Below are 15,168 nucleotides of genomic sequence, written 5' to 3'. Positions count from 1 at the left end.
CATTCGCTCTTTCACTCGATCTCAACAGAAAGCCAACGCTTTTAAAAGTAATCAAAATAACGAATAAAAATGGAAATAAAATTACACAATAACTTCAAAAGTTTACGTATCCCATTTTACTCCACTCTACCCTGACTCGAAGGCAAAGAAAATTTCAATTTATTTATGATAGGTTTCATTTTATACATCTATATTTAATTTTATAAAATAATTACTAACCGCAAACAATTTGACAATGTGTGAAAATTGTTTGATGCACATACTAAAAATAAAATGTTCGTACGAAACAAAATATTATATTTTATGGTCACATTTTAACTAGAGTCAATTACTGTAAGAACACTAGCCTACTTTCAATTTCCCTGTCTTTGTTGTTTTTTTTTTTTTTTTACAGTTCATAATGCAAAATTGATAGCATAAAATGCAAAAAATTTATAAAAGTAAGTACAGTCACTTAAACAAAATAGTGGCCCTCCCTACTCCGATCTTTGTAGAACAAAATACTGACCGAGTTATGCTTAGAAACGAGGATCTGCACTGGTGATTACCGATATTGTACAGTATACCACCCTATATAATGTAAAAAAAAATGATAACGCATAAATAATAAATATCACTGCTAACTGTAATAACTAAAATGAAAAATAGCTTATCCACCGCTCTGAATTTTCTAATGTCTACCCCAGGTAGACTAGATACTATATGTCCAATTATGATTATATTAAAAGAATCCAACCATACAATGAATGTTCAATACATTCTCTATACAAAAAAAATAAAAAAAAAAAATTGTTGTCCACATAATGAACCGACTTCTTTATCTAGATAATAAAAAAAAATCCGTATTATAGATTTACATCCACCATACACCACTTTATAATCCTAGGAATGAAACTACTAAATGACAGTGAAACTTTACGATGGGCTAGCCAATAAGGCCCTTTATCACACTCATATCACTATAGAATTAAAATTAATTTTAGTCAAAATTTTGACTTCTACCACCCCTATAATAATAACAGTGAATCTCAATAAAATTTTGAAAAACTCATGACGCATTTAAAATAATGATAATGATGATGATGATAAGAAAGAAAAATAATAATGTTCCACATAAGTATGTCGCAATAAATAAACATTCTTTACTAAGAAGTCATTGACTTGTAACCAATGTACTCATAAAATTTACATTACACATCATGTAATGTTCATAATAAACGCATAATACAATTTTGCAAAAAAAAGTAATTGCAGTTTTGAAGTGGTTTTCATATTTTCAATTTTTTCCCGCAAAATATGATGTATCCTTAATTTTGATATGGTTTTGATATTTTTTTGTAAAATATAATGTAACATCAAATTTGATGTGGTTTTGTTAAAATATATTCCCTTTTTTTTTTCAAACTATCTGCAAAATTTTATTTTGGTTTTAATTGCCTTATGATAAAATACAAAATGATGGCATAAGTAGGTTCAAAATACTTTTATTTGATTGAATAATAATATAACAAAATAATGATTTTTTTCTTGAAACGAGCTTAAAACTTGTATTGTCCTATTCTATGTCTTCAATATTGTATAACATGCCCCGAAAGTTTTGTAACCTCAGACAAATTATTTCTTCTTCATGGCATTTGCAGTTGCAGCAAACTTAGCAAATTGTTAACAAACACGACAATGGGTTGAGGAACTTGGTCAAAGGTGTCTCTCTTCCTTTTTTCTCCTTCATACTTGGCTAGTTCTATGATGGGTTCTTGAGTAGCTAATGATGATGGTTAAATCCTGCTGGCCTCCTGGTAATATTTCAAAATTTTCCAAACTATTCTCTTCTCAGTCGGTGTCATAACCCAGGACACCATGAAACCTCTTCCGAAGACACGTTGCACACTTGATCACAATCAGCATAACCGCAAAAGATCCAGTTACTTATTTTTGAACACAGCAAGTAACTTGAAACCAATGAATATTTCTTCAACTCTAAAGTTGGCTAGTCCTTATTTGTCCAATCATTGGTCAAAAAATAAAATATTGCATAAATCGAATATCATAAACACTTGTTATTTCACTAGCGTTACTAAGCATGCACTTAAACACACACTGAAGTTTTCACCGCATGTTTCCACCGTCCTCGCTGATCCACTATGTTCAATGACAGAAACACTGCTGTGGTAAGAATCTATCTTAGGTTGAAACTAAAGCTAAGTTATAGACGTTCCAATAAACAGAGGGAAAGATAAAATAAAAATCACAAGGTCAAAATATTTTCCAAAAATATTTGCCAACTAAGGTTGCAGGACCATCTAGGTACTTTAACCATATGAGACATACGTCTCATTTACGTTCACCTACAATTTTTTTTTTTTCATTTTCCTCAAATATGATGTCTGATCGCTAAGTGACTTTAATTTTTCTAACTCAAAAATTACTGCAGACTATAAAACTCCGTCTTGTTTGCTTGATAAAATAAAAATACTCGTAGGGTAAATTAACTGGGGTTTTGAACACTTACATATATGTATTTTTCTTGATCCTCATTTTCTGTTCCATTCTTCTGCGTAGTGTGGCATAATATGGGACCAATAACAACATAATCATATTGAAAATCTTCAGTAACACGTTGGTCCTATGAGCAGGTATGAGACCAGGCTCAAAAACTCTTACTCCTCCGTTAGTTGACATCAAAAGCCGGGTACTTCAACTCGAACGTCCCACATTTCTCTTCGTGTGATAATAAGACGTCACTAAAAATCACACGTGCTTCTACACAATCAACTATACTAATTATTGGAAGCTACACAACACTGTAATTTCTGTGAAATCGTTTTCTTAAATAAAATTTAATAACTTCGCGCTCAGATTTTTTTTCGTAAGGAACTGTCACTGTCAATATTGTCATCCTTAACCGTTTTTTTTTTCTTTTACAATTGTCCTCATGGGCGTATTTTCATTGTAAACACACTAATGTGTTTTTAGTAGTCACAAACATTAAATGCGTAGGAAATTGCGTGTACGCAACTTAGATTATAGTGTGACCAGGTTTTAAAAAAATATATTGTGAGATTCTTTAAGGATCTAACAGACGGTCGGACCGCACTTGTAAGGGGACATGTGTTAGGCCCTATTTACAAAATACCGTTCAAAATCTACACAACTTGAATAGTTTGATGTGATTTAAGCAATAGAAAATTAAATTAACAAAATCTTTTGTATTTAAATACATCTATTGTATTAATTTTACTATAATGAAGTAGAGAAAAATGAAGTAAAGTTTTGTAAATGACAACACCGGACAATAAATTACTGAATTACTGAATATTTTTTGTCGAAAATTGTATGACCGATCAAGCGTACCAACTTAAAAACAATGATAGTTTGTGTAATGTCACCGATAGAACACCTTTTGGCGAAGATATATGTTATCTGTGGTTAAATTATTTTCTCTAATCTATGTCATGCTTACCGCTAATCCGCTTGTTCGCGAAAAAATGGCAGATCCGTTTTTGTTTTCTTTAGCTCATTATTAATTACGTGATCTACAACTAGAATTATTTAAATATTCGCTTTATTTTAATCTGCTTAAACAATACGACAGGCAATTCTGCGCCGACGCCGGTCATGAACCGTCCATATTCGCCATTTTGTCATTTAGCAAACTAAGAAAATGCAAACAAAACATTATTTGCCCTAAACACGCGTTACTTCTAAATAATTTTGTCGACAAAGTGAGCCTGTTTTATCAAATTGAACTCTGAACTGCAATTGCAATGTAATTTTCCGTTAGCGAAAGTGAGGTTACGAAATTGACATGACATTATTGTTGAAAAAAAAAAAACGTGAATGCAATGGACATGTGTTTTGTTGTGTTTCTCATCAAGATAATAGAAGAATTTAGTGCTCATACTCATGATCTAATGAGCAAACAGCCCATGCAAAGGATGTCTTAACGGGCCATGTCTCCACTGATAAAATTATTAAGTTACCTACTTCAACGCAGCTCTTCAAGAAAGGTAAGTCCTTGTTTTATTATTTGATGTGTTTTCAAACAAGTCGTTGTTTTCGAAACCCAGCAGAACATACTTGCGAACTACAATAAATAGACCAAATATATATGGTGAAATGTTGCTTATTTCGTTGTTTTATCGTCAGATAAATTAATGATTAGTAAATTTCCCACGTTACTTTCTGACTTTCACATTCCCTAAGAGGATCTAAATGTACGTGAAATAGGCCTAACTAACAAAATATATTTGTTACTTTCAATGAGGTTTACATGGTTGTTCGATTTTTCAGTTTCAACATCTAATTGGAATTTCTCTGGAAAGTTTACAATGCCCGATATTTCTACACATCTGCCACAAATTTATGGAAATCAATATTTATAGAAACTGAACATACCTTGGTTAAACGGTAAGCATTAAAAATATGTTCGACTAATTTATTTGATCTAGGCTACCTAACTGTTCTTGGAAATTGTAACGTTGTTTCCGTACCAACATATAAACTTCTCAATTATTTTTCTGAAGCGCTGGCTTATGGGCTATGGAAAATAATATTTGTAGGACCTCTAACGAATGTCATGGCATTTAAAAATAGGCATTGAAACTTGTCCAAACTTTAATTTTGTATTTTTCAAAGATAAAACTTGACGTCTGATACTTAAATAAAATTATGTAGACTAAAAATCCAGACTTAGCATAGATTGTATTTCTGCTACATTGAGTTTAAATAGTGTATGTATAAATTTTCAGTATATGAAATGGGTAACCATCCTCGAAGAACATCAACCAGCTGTCGGCAACATGCAGGTTGACTGAGGAATCCCCAGTGCGTGGTCACGGACCGTTCCCCATATATCTACTGACTTCATATAAATGAAAGGTACTTATATTTTATAATAGCTCGTACTATTTATTAAATTTAAAAGTTAATAGCTCATGGCATTAATATTATATTTAGATAATTTAGGCGAAGTATAGCGATGGCAATAAGCAATGTAGTGAAAATTAAACTTACATTAATTTATCCTAATTTTATTGGTTAAGCAACCTTATTACTAACTCATTTATGTCCTAGCTCATGTAGATATGAACTGCTAGGCAGGGGTTCTCAAACTTTTTAATATTTTTTTTTCCTTTTGTACATTTTGCTGTATGCGTTGTTTTTTCTGACACAATATTTCTCATGGGCGTGTCTTAGTTCCAAAAATTAAGCGACGCGCCCCCGTGAATAGATAAATGAAATAATATTGAACCCTATTTGGCAGAACCTTACTCTAAAACTAAACCCTTTTCTTACACTATCTATATGAATATTTCTAATGTCTGACTATTTCCTTTCAGTGTACTGAGGACTCACTAATCTGCACTACCAGTAACAAAGTAATCCGACAATCAGACTGGACCCGGTCATGTTAGGTAGGTTTACATACTTAATGTGTACCACATACCACATACTATTTCTGAACCTCAGTAAAATATGGTTTTATAATGATAATAGTGCTTATTATCTATGCCTACTTAACAGGAATATTACAAATTTCAATCAATTTTCATGAAATTCATTAAGCAATTGTGACAATGATCAAGCAGTGGTGGAGTTAAGGTATGGCAAGGTACGACCTCCCAGATGCTGGTAATTTTGTAGGAAATCTGGTGACGATTGTGTAGCTATTTAACTTAACTAATAAAATATGTATGTTGGCATTTGGCATATGCCTGATCCGTGAAATATTGCGACAGTGTAAGGTTCCGTATAAAAGCTGTGTACACAATCTAAGTGAGATAACATGTCATGTGTACCAGTTGAAAATATTGTTCATACATACATACTTGTTTGTACTATAGCAAAAATATATACTTATAGAAAGTTGAAATTCGCACTGTGCATTTAATTTATTGAAATAATTGGCAGATATAGGCTACAGTGACCTCTCACCATCAAGAGGGACGTATGCCTGTCTACCACGGATGTAATATGAAAATGTATGACAACTTATAAGTTAATGAACTTAAATTAGTCCTAAAATGATTAATACCTATATCTTAACAGACAGAAACCTGTTCTTCTCATGGCTGCACTACAGTGACAATATTTGGTACAAACCGTACAAACAATATGCCAAATTATTGTATGATGTATGAAATCCTGTCAGCCAAATTTTAGATTATAGAGTTACAACTGAAATGCAAACAAACCATCCATCGAAGGAGGTACTGTCATAGTATAACATGCGTGTAGCTATTCAGTATTCATAGAAAAATGGCGGGGCGCCCCATATAATATTGTACTTCAGCGCGACAATGAATAATCGCGCCCCCATAGCCATTAGACTAGAGCCTATCTTCTTGTATTACTAGGTCTTAAATCTAGGGCTTAGGTATCCTAGGTTATCTGGGATAATATAGTCTTACACCTAGATTATGATAACGACCTACTTACTGTCCTAACTAGTAGTTATCCTGCCTATAAATGAAATTCTGTATAACAGCCGCCTTCCAGGAACATACATAACATCAGAGAGTGTTCATGGACTATATAAGAAGACAGCATCGAAGCTATCCGATCTCCAATGTAAAGTGCAAACGTGATGCGAGCTTTCAAAATAGCCCTGAAGATGGCAGAGCCTGCTATGAAAATGTACTAGACATATAGAGAACTATTTGTTTTAACATGAAATTCTATTGCTATTGTACATAGTTCACACACTTATGTTTCCAATTCCGGTCACTAGGTGGCAAACTCTTCTAAAGTGTTACAGTTCCGCGCCTCCTATTATTTTAGATACATGGGTATTTTTCTATATAAGTACCTAGTATTTCCAGTACCTGCTCCGCCTATACAACAGCCATAAAACATACATTAAGACACAGAATAAATAATAGTACTACGCACAGGCGCAAGGGAACGTCAAGATGCGCCAATGCCAACAATTGCTACGTAGCAATGCAACCCGAATCGCCTATTGGGGACGATGTTTAACCACTACGACTATGAACTAATTTCCTAGAAATATTTTTTTGTCTTAGTTTACTACGCTACTTTACTTTTATTACTATGTTTTTTTTTTTAGATACCAGTGGAAGGAGATGAACATACAATTGACTCCGCATCGATGCATGACTTCGCCCGGAACGCGGCAAGAATTAACAATGGAAGAAAATAACTACAGACGTGTTTATTAACAATAAAGTTATTTTTGTTTTTATGAAATAGCGATTGAATAAAAATATTAGGTATATGAGTTTTATTTAGAGATGAAATAAGTCAGAAATACAGCACACCCACTCGTCTTCACAACAACAAATGTAGCCTGGTAAGGCTAATAAAATAAGGTTATTAAAATTCTGGTTGCTCGGCACCAAAAGTAACCTTGCAACGGCTACTTCCTATTATTTATTTGTAAACCTTGGTATCCAAGATGTGTTCTACAGAGCACATCTTAGATCCCTTGGTCACGGAACCAAATGTAACTAAATCTCCGCTCACCTTTACTTATTTACTTACTTACTTGGCTAACCAACAGTATAGCTAACCCCCTTTAAATATACCCCGTAAATTTGGCCTTGTGATCGTCTAGCGTGAATAAGTAGAACCCTTCGATGTGAACCGCGATAACCTAGATCCTTTAATGAGTATCAGCTGTATTTTTGACTAATATTTAAATTTTTATTTATTTATATTTTAAAGAAGAATAAAGGTTATTGTAGCATAATAACATAGTGTTATAGAAGAGTATTTTATCAGATTTAGACCTAGAAATTTATATGTGAGAAAATTAATGACGTGATGAAGAAATTTTTAGTATAAAAGTTAGTGAGTGAAACATACATGAAATAAATATTAAAAAATATTTTGGTAATCATCCGCTACGCCTTATTAGTGGTCCCGGTTTGGGCAAGGGCTTGCGATTCGGTATGGGACCCCTGACCTGATCAAACCACTTTATCAGGATCCTAAGCAAGTAAGCCTGAAGGGCTATCTATCTACAAACTAACCCCTTTTTTATTTTGTTTCTTGTCCCTAGCTAAACCCCCCGTTCCCCAGTACTGCTAATAGACCATAACTTCTCGATCTTTCTAATGTTTTATCGAAACACCGAGCAGTTGCTAACTTTTATAAGAAATAAGTAAGTCAAACTTTTCTAAGCTTTAGACTTTCCATCAGTGGACGGCGCTCGCATGCCACTGGGCCCTATAACAAAAAAATCCTTTTATTCCAAAGACAGTTTGTTTCCCTAGCCAATTTGATAGAATTTACCTTGAAAAACTAGTTAGCAACACTAAGTGTCCCGCAGCCACACCGAAAAATCAGAAATTGCTACCACAATTATTAATTTCACTCAAATAAATTAAGTAATAAGAGTTTTTATAAATTACCAGTTTTACCACATATTTTAAGATAGTAAACACCACATTTAAAGTCCATTAAAACCATATAAATACACGCCTATCAATTATACTTCAAAACCAATCGTAAAACAGCCCTAATTTCATAGAAATAGTGTGTGACGCTACCCTAATCCTATTGTTTTCCCTACTCTAACATATCTGAAACACAGACCCTCACTTACCATAGATCTTGTGTTCAGAATATGTACAAGTGTATCCCTACTAGAACTGTACAGTTCAGCCAGCGAAGCTGAGATAGGCAACCTATAGGCTTGTGTCGGTCAGATCCCCCTCTGCTCTTGCCCGCGGGCTAGGGTAGCAGAGAGTAGATCGCCCTATCCGTGTATATATCCAGTATTCTAGGACACACCAGTACCAGCCACATGGGAGACCCAGCTGCGATCAAACTTTACTTAGATATGGATCAATCACAACCGAAATCCCCAGCGACCAACGCCAGCATGGACCAGAGCACCGAGTAAATAAATATATATATATATATAGGACCCCAGCCTCAAATACTGCCGACTTCAGTGAGCAAGGATTACTCCTAATGCCTTTCGTCAATCGTGAAAGTCCTCACTTCCATCTAACAGTTGGACTCTTTGAGACCGGTGAGAAAATACGCTTTTGTAAGTATAGAAAAGCGTCCAAGCCCTCCACTTGGAACAAAAAGACCCCTAAACGCCTCTTATTTGACACCGTAAGGGAAGAAGCGCCTAGCCGGACAACAGTCTGTCACAAACAATGATCTGGCTTATAACTTTCACAAAATAACCCCATAGAAAATTACTAAATTCAATTTTACTGACCAACTAAACAAACGAATGAAGTTTCCTTTACGTGCTATAATCTAAGCTTAGTTTTGCAAGAATTACTCCCTACAAAACCAAACACAGACTTATCTCCAAGCACCAGCCATACATCGACCCAGTCTTTGTATTGCTTGACGGCACTCATGAAACAAAGCACAGAAAACTTCACTACACACATCAATTTAAATGTAACACTACACTATAAATAGAACACTAAAATAACCCCACAACTGACAGTAAAGCAATTCCACTACAAGCCTAAGTTCAACTGTACAAAGATATTGTCTTCGCACAACCAAACAGAGACACAATTTCAAAGTTTACAATCACTTAGAATAATTTCCAAGTAAGTACAAACAGAGAAACAATAGCAGAATAACTTCACTCACCAGTATAACACACGAAAGCCAGAGACACTGTTAGTCTTGTAGATATTTTAAGAATGACGCGCGTCGGCTCGCTCCGACCCTTTTATAGATAAAAATGAGCGACAAAAGAGCTACAAAAGAGCGACAAAAGGGCTACAAAAGGGCTACAAAAGGGCGACAAAAAGGCTACAAAAGAGCGACTGGCTACAAAAGAGCGACAAAAGAGCTACAAAAGAGCGACAAAAGGGCTACAAAATGGCTACAAAAGAGCGACAAAAGGGCTACAAAAGAGCGACTGGCTACAAAAGAGCGACAAAAGAGCTACAAAAGAGCGACAAAAGGGCTACAAAAGGGCTACAAAAGAGCGACAAAAGAGCTACAAAAGGGCTACAAAAGAGCGACAAAAGAGCTACTGGCGACAAATAACAATGGATAGCCGCTAAATTACACTTATAAGAAAAAGGTCGTAACTGTTTTGTTTACTAAGTCGTACGCCTTAGGCATTAATGTCCAAGACATCTCAGCACGTACGTTTTTGCTTCTCAATAGTAACATCTGCATGACTGCACGTGTTCCAAAGTGATATAGGAATAATTTTATTGATACCTAGTTAAGCGACGAAGAGTTATGTATTGCGGTTAGTTAGGTATGCAGATATTTTTTTGTTAAAGGGTTTTAATTAGATTTGTAGATCAAATACGCAGTAAAATATCATTTTTGTTTCTAAATGCTACATTAAACACATCCAGAAAGTATACTACTAATCATTATGAACTTTTATGACCTGTGATTGAAATCAAGACATAATATCGGAACGTTACGCAGCTGACAACTGTCAGTGTCAGTATTCCGTCCATGTGAACGTAGTTTGTTGATAAATACGTTTTTTCAACCTGTTTTGCATCAAATAATAGTGAATTTGATGAGTGAAAACGTGACTAAACATGTGATAAAGCTTCAAAGATATTGTTTGTTAAAATATTCAATGAAATCCCGAAGGAAATATGCACCAAAAAGTTGGTCAAGGAAAAGTTGATTCGCCGTAAGTTTTATATGTAATAACGAGTCCATTTCCTCGTCATAGACGCTTGTTCTGTTACAACTCGCCCCCGATTGGATTTCTTTTATAAAATACAAAGTGGTTTGTAAAAAAATCCAATCTCACTTAGCAAAAGAAGCAATAAAATTGAATAAAAGAAAAATATCTCTAGATCAGTCGGAAATATCCCCCATTTCTAATCGTGTGGTGTGTATTCCAATACTACGCAACTGCTAGCGACTCAGTTTTGAAATCAGCTCATCTGAATCTCGACAATGAACCATGATAACCCCTTTCTCAGAGTCCACGCATCGCCAGGGATACCAGGTTGTGAATCTGATAGGTCCTATTAACCCGTTCTTGCTAGCTCGTTCCCCGGTCGCGGCGAATATTCATTCCATCCACACTGTTGGACCGGAATAATTATCGTAATAATTTCAACGAGTTCACAATAACTTCCCACGCAATTACGAAGAAACCTTTAGAGCTCTCATTATAAGTCCAGAGCCTTCAATCTCCATTGTCGGAACTCAAACCAATTTCTCTACCTATTCACTCCAGCCACATGTTTTGGCGCATGTCTCATACTTGAATAAAATATACTGACTTAAGATCTGTTTGGATGTGTTTTTTTTTTTTTTATAAAACAAACCTTAAATGACATAAGCATGTACCTCAACTCGGTACCATATCATGATCAAATGAAGAAATGATTTGATGATACTAAACTTCACATATTTGAACACATAACAAGGAAACAAATATTGAAAAGAGCCTCGTTCTCACTAGACGATATCGGCCCTAAAATATGTCGATTGTCAAATACATCCCATTCAAGATGAGGTGTGTGGTTTTAGTATGGGTCTTATTACCTTGTAGAGTGAGTAGCCACGAAAAACTACCCTTGAAATGGGTCGAATCCAAATGGATTTTAACCTAACCGATAAGAATTTTATGACTAATGTGTTCCCAAAATTCCCCCCTTGTTTGTTCCCGCAAATTCCGACCAAACTAGTTTTGACCACTTTCCAGCGCTGTCTGTCCGTATCAATCCACTCATTCCATAAAAAAAATCATTCAAGACACACATCATTCAGTCATTCATCCCATTCAAAACATTCTTACATCTATAAACATTCATCATCTCTAAATTATTCACACACACACACACAATGTAACCATTCTTACTTCCTCATTCGCTCTTTCACTCGATCTCAACAGAAAGCCAACGCTTTTAAAAGTAATCAAAATAACGAATAAAAATGGAAATAAAATTACACAATAACTTCAAAAGTTTACGTATCCCATTTTACTCCACTCTACCCTGACTCGAAGGCAAAGAAAATTTCAATTTATTTATGATAGGTTTCATTTTATACATCTATATTTAATTTTATAAAATAATTACTAACCGCAAACAATTTGACAATGTGTGAAAATTGTTTGATGCACATACTAAAAATAAAATGTTCGTACGAAACAAAATATTATATTTTATGGTCACATTTTAACTAGAGTCAATTACTGTAAGAACACTAGCCTACTTTCAATTTCCCTGTCTTTGTTGTTTTTTTTTTTTTTTTTACAGTTCATAATGCAAAATTGATAGCATAAAATGCAAAAAATTTATAAAAGTAAGTACAGTCACTTAAACAAAATAGTGGCCCTCCCTACTCCGATCTTTGTAGAACAAAATACTGACCGAGTTATGCTTAGAAACGAGGATCTGCACTGGTGATTACCGATATTGTACAGTATACCACCCTATATAATGTAAAAAAAAATGATAACGCATAAATAATAAATATCACTGCTAACTGTAATAACTAAAATGAAAAATAGCTTATCCACCGCTCTGAATTTTCTAATGTCTACCCCAGGTAGACTAGATACTATATGTCCAATTATGATTATATTAAAAGAATCCAACCATACAATGAATGTTCAATACATTCTCTATACAAAAAAAATAAAAAAAAAAAAATTGTTGTCCACATAATGAACCGACTTCTTTATCTAGATAATAAAAAAAAATCCGTATTATAGATTTACATCCACCATACACCACTTTATAATCCTAGGAATGAAACTACTAAATGACAGTGAAACTTTACGATGGGCTAGCCAATAAGGCCCTTTATCACACTCATATCACTATAGAATTAAAATTAATTTTAGTCAAAATTTTGACTTCTACCACCCCTATAATAATAACAGTGAATCTCAATAAAATTTTGAAAAACTCATGACGCATTTAAAATAATGATAATGATGATGATGATAAGAAAGAAAAATAATAATGTTCCACATAAGTATGTCGCAATAAATAAACATTCTTTACTAAGAAGTCATTGACTTGTAACCAATGTACTCATAAAATTTACATTACACATCATGTAATGTTCATAATAAACGCATAATACAATTTTGCAAAAAAAGTAATTGCAGTTTTGAAGTGGTTTTCATATTTTCAATTTTTTCCCGCAAAATATGATGTATCCTTAATTTTGATATGGTTTTGATATTTTTTTGTAAAATATAATGTAACATCAAATTTGATGTGGTTTTGTTAAAATATATTCCCTTTTTTTTTTCAAACTATCTGCAAAATTTTATTTTGGTTTTAATTGCCTTATGATAAAATACAAAATGATGGCATAAGTAGGTTCAAAATACTTTTATTTGATTGAATAATAATATAACAAAATAATGATTTTTTTCTTGAAACGAGCTTAAAACTTGTATTGTCCTATTCTATGTCTTCAATATTGTATAACATGCCCCGAAAGTTTTGTAACCTCAGACAAATTATTTCTTCTTCATGGCATTTGCAGTTGCAGCAAACTTAGCAAATTGTTAACAAACACGACAATGGGTTGAGGAACTTGGTCAAAGGTGTCTCTCTTCCTTTTTTCTCCTTCATACTTGGCTAGTTCTATGATGGGTTCTTGAGTAGCTAATGATGATGGTTAAATCCTGCTGGCCTCCTGGTAATATTTCAAAATTTTCCAAACTATTCTCTTCTCAGTCGGTGTCATAACCCAGGACACCATGAAACCTCTTCCGAAGACACGTTGCACACTTGATCACAATCAGCATAACCGCAAAAGATCCAGTTACTTATTTTTGAACACAGCAAGTAACTTGAAACCAATGAATATTTCTTCAACTCTAAAGTTGGCTAGTCCTTATTTGTCCAATCATTGGTCAAAAAATAAAATATTGCATAAATCGAATATCATAAACACTTGTTATTTCACTAGCGTTACTAAGCATGCACTTAAACACACACTGAAGTTTTCACCGCATGTTTCCACCGTCCTCGCTGATCCACTATGTTCAATGACAGAAACACTGCTGTGGTAAGAATCTATCTTAGGTTGAAACTAAAGCTAAGTTATAGACGTTCCAATAAACAGAGGGAAAGATAAAATAAAAATCACAAGGTCAAAATATTTTCCAAAAATATTTGCCAACTAAGGTTGCAGGACCATCTAGGTACTTTAACCATATGAGACATACGTCTCATTTACGTTCACCTACAATTTTTTTTTTTTTTCATTTTCCTCAAATATGATGTCTGATCGCTAAGTGACTTTAATTTTTCTAACTCAAAAATTACTGCAGACTATAAAACTCCGTCTTGTTTGCTTGATAAAATAAAAATACTCGTAGGGTAAATTAACTGGGGTTTTGAACACTTACATATATGTATTTTTCTTGATCCTCATTTTCTGTTCCATTCTTCTGCGTAGTGTGGCATAATATGGGACCAATAACAACATAATCATATTGAAAATCTTCAGTAACACGTTGGTCCTATGAGCAGGTATGAGACCAGGCTCAAAAACTCTTACTCCTCCGTTAGTTGACATCAAAAGCCGGGTACTTCAACTCGAACGTCCCACATTTCTCTTCGTGTGATAATAAGACGTCACTAAAAATCACACGTGCTTCTACACAATCAACTATACTAATTATTGGAAGCTACACAACACTGTAATTTCTGTGAAATCGTTTTCTTAAATAAAATTTAATAACTTCGCGCTCAGATTTTTTTTCGTAAGGAACTGTCACTGTCAATATTGTCATCCTTAACCGTTTTTTTTTTCTTTTACAATTGTCCTCATGGGCGTATTTTCATTGTAAACACACTAATGTGTTTTTAGTAGTCACAAACATTAAATGCGTAGGAAATTGCGTGTACGCAACTTAGATTATAGTGTGACCAGGTTTTAAAAAAAAATATATTGTGAGATTCTTTAAGGATCTAACAGACGGTCGGACCGCACTTGTAAGGGGACATGTGTTAGGCCCTATTTACAAAATACCGTTCAAAATCTACACAACTTGAATAGTTTGATGTGATTTAAGCAATAGAAAATTAAATTAACAAAATCTTTTGTATTTAAATACATCTATTGTATTAATTTTACTATAATGAAGTAGAGAAAAATGAAGTAAAGTTTTGTAAATGACAACACCGGACAATAAATTACTGAATTACTGAATATTTTTTGTCGAAAATTGTATGACCGATCAAGCGTACCAACTTAAAA

The 15,168-nt window shown here is 33.8% G+C and overlaps 1 protein-coding gene and 1 long non-coding RNA gene across 3 annotated transcripts in view; one reads left to right on the top strand and one right to left on the bottom strand.

Moving 5' to 3' along the window:
- Positions 1-15,168, bottom strand: part of LOC125229565 (leucine zipper putative tumor suppressor 2 homolog) — a 192,084-nt gene that overhangs the window by 158,395 nt on the left and 18,521 nt on the right. The gene's annotated exons all lie outside the window — the stretch shown is intronic.
- Positions 4,063-7,167, top strand: LOC125229577. The gene is made up of 4 exons (XR_007177419.1): positions 4,063-4,407; positions 4,749-4,878; positions 5,340-5,414; positions 7,070-7,167. It is a non-coding gene; the product is annotated as an uncharacterized LOC125229577 (long non-coding RNA).

The sequence above is a fragment of the Leguminivora glycinivorella genome, chromosome 9, assembly GCF_023078275.1.
Source record: "Leguminivora glycinivorella isolate SPB_JAAS2020 chromosome 9, LegGlyc_1.1, whole genome shotgun sequence".
In the NCBI taxonomy this organism is placed as follows: domain Eukaryota; kingdom Metazoa; phylum Arthropoda; class Insecta; order Lepidoptera; family Tortricidae; genus Leguminivora; species Leguminivora glycinivorella.
This window is presented reverse-complemented; position numbering and strand designations above follow the sequence as displayed.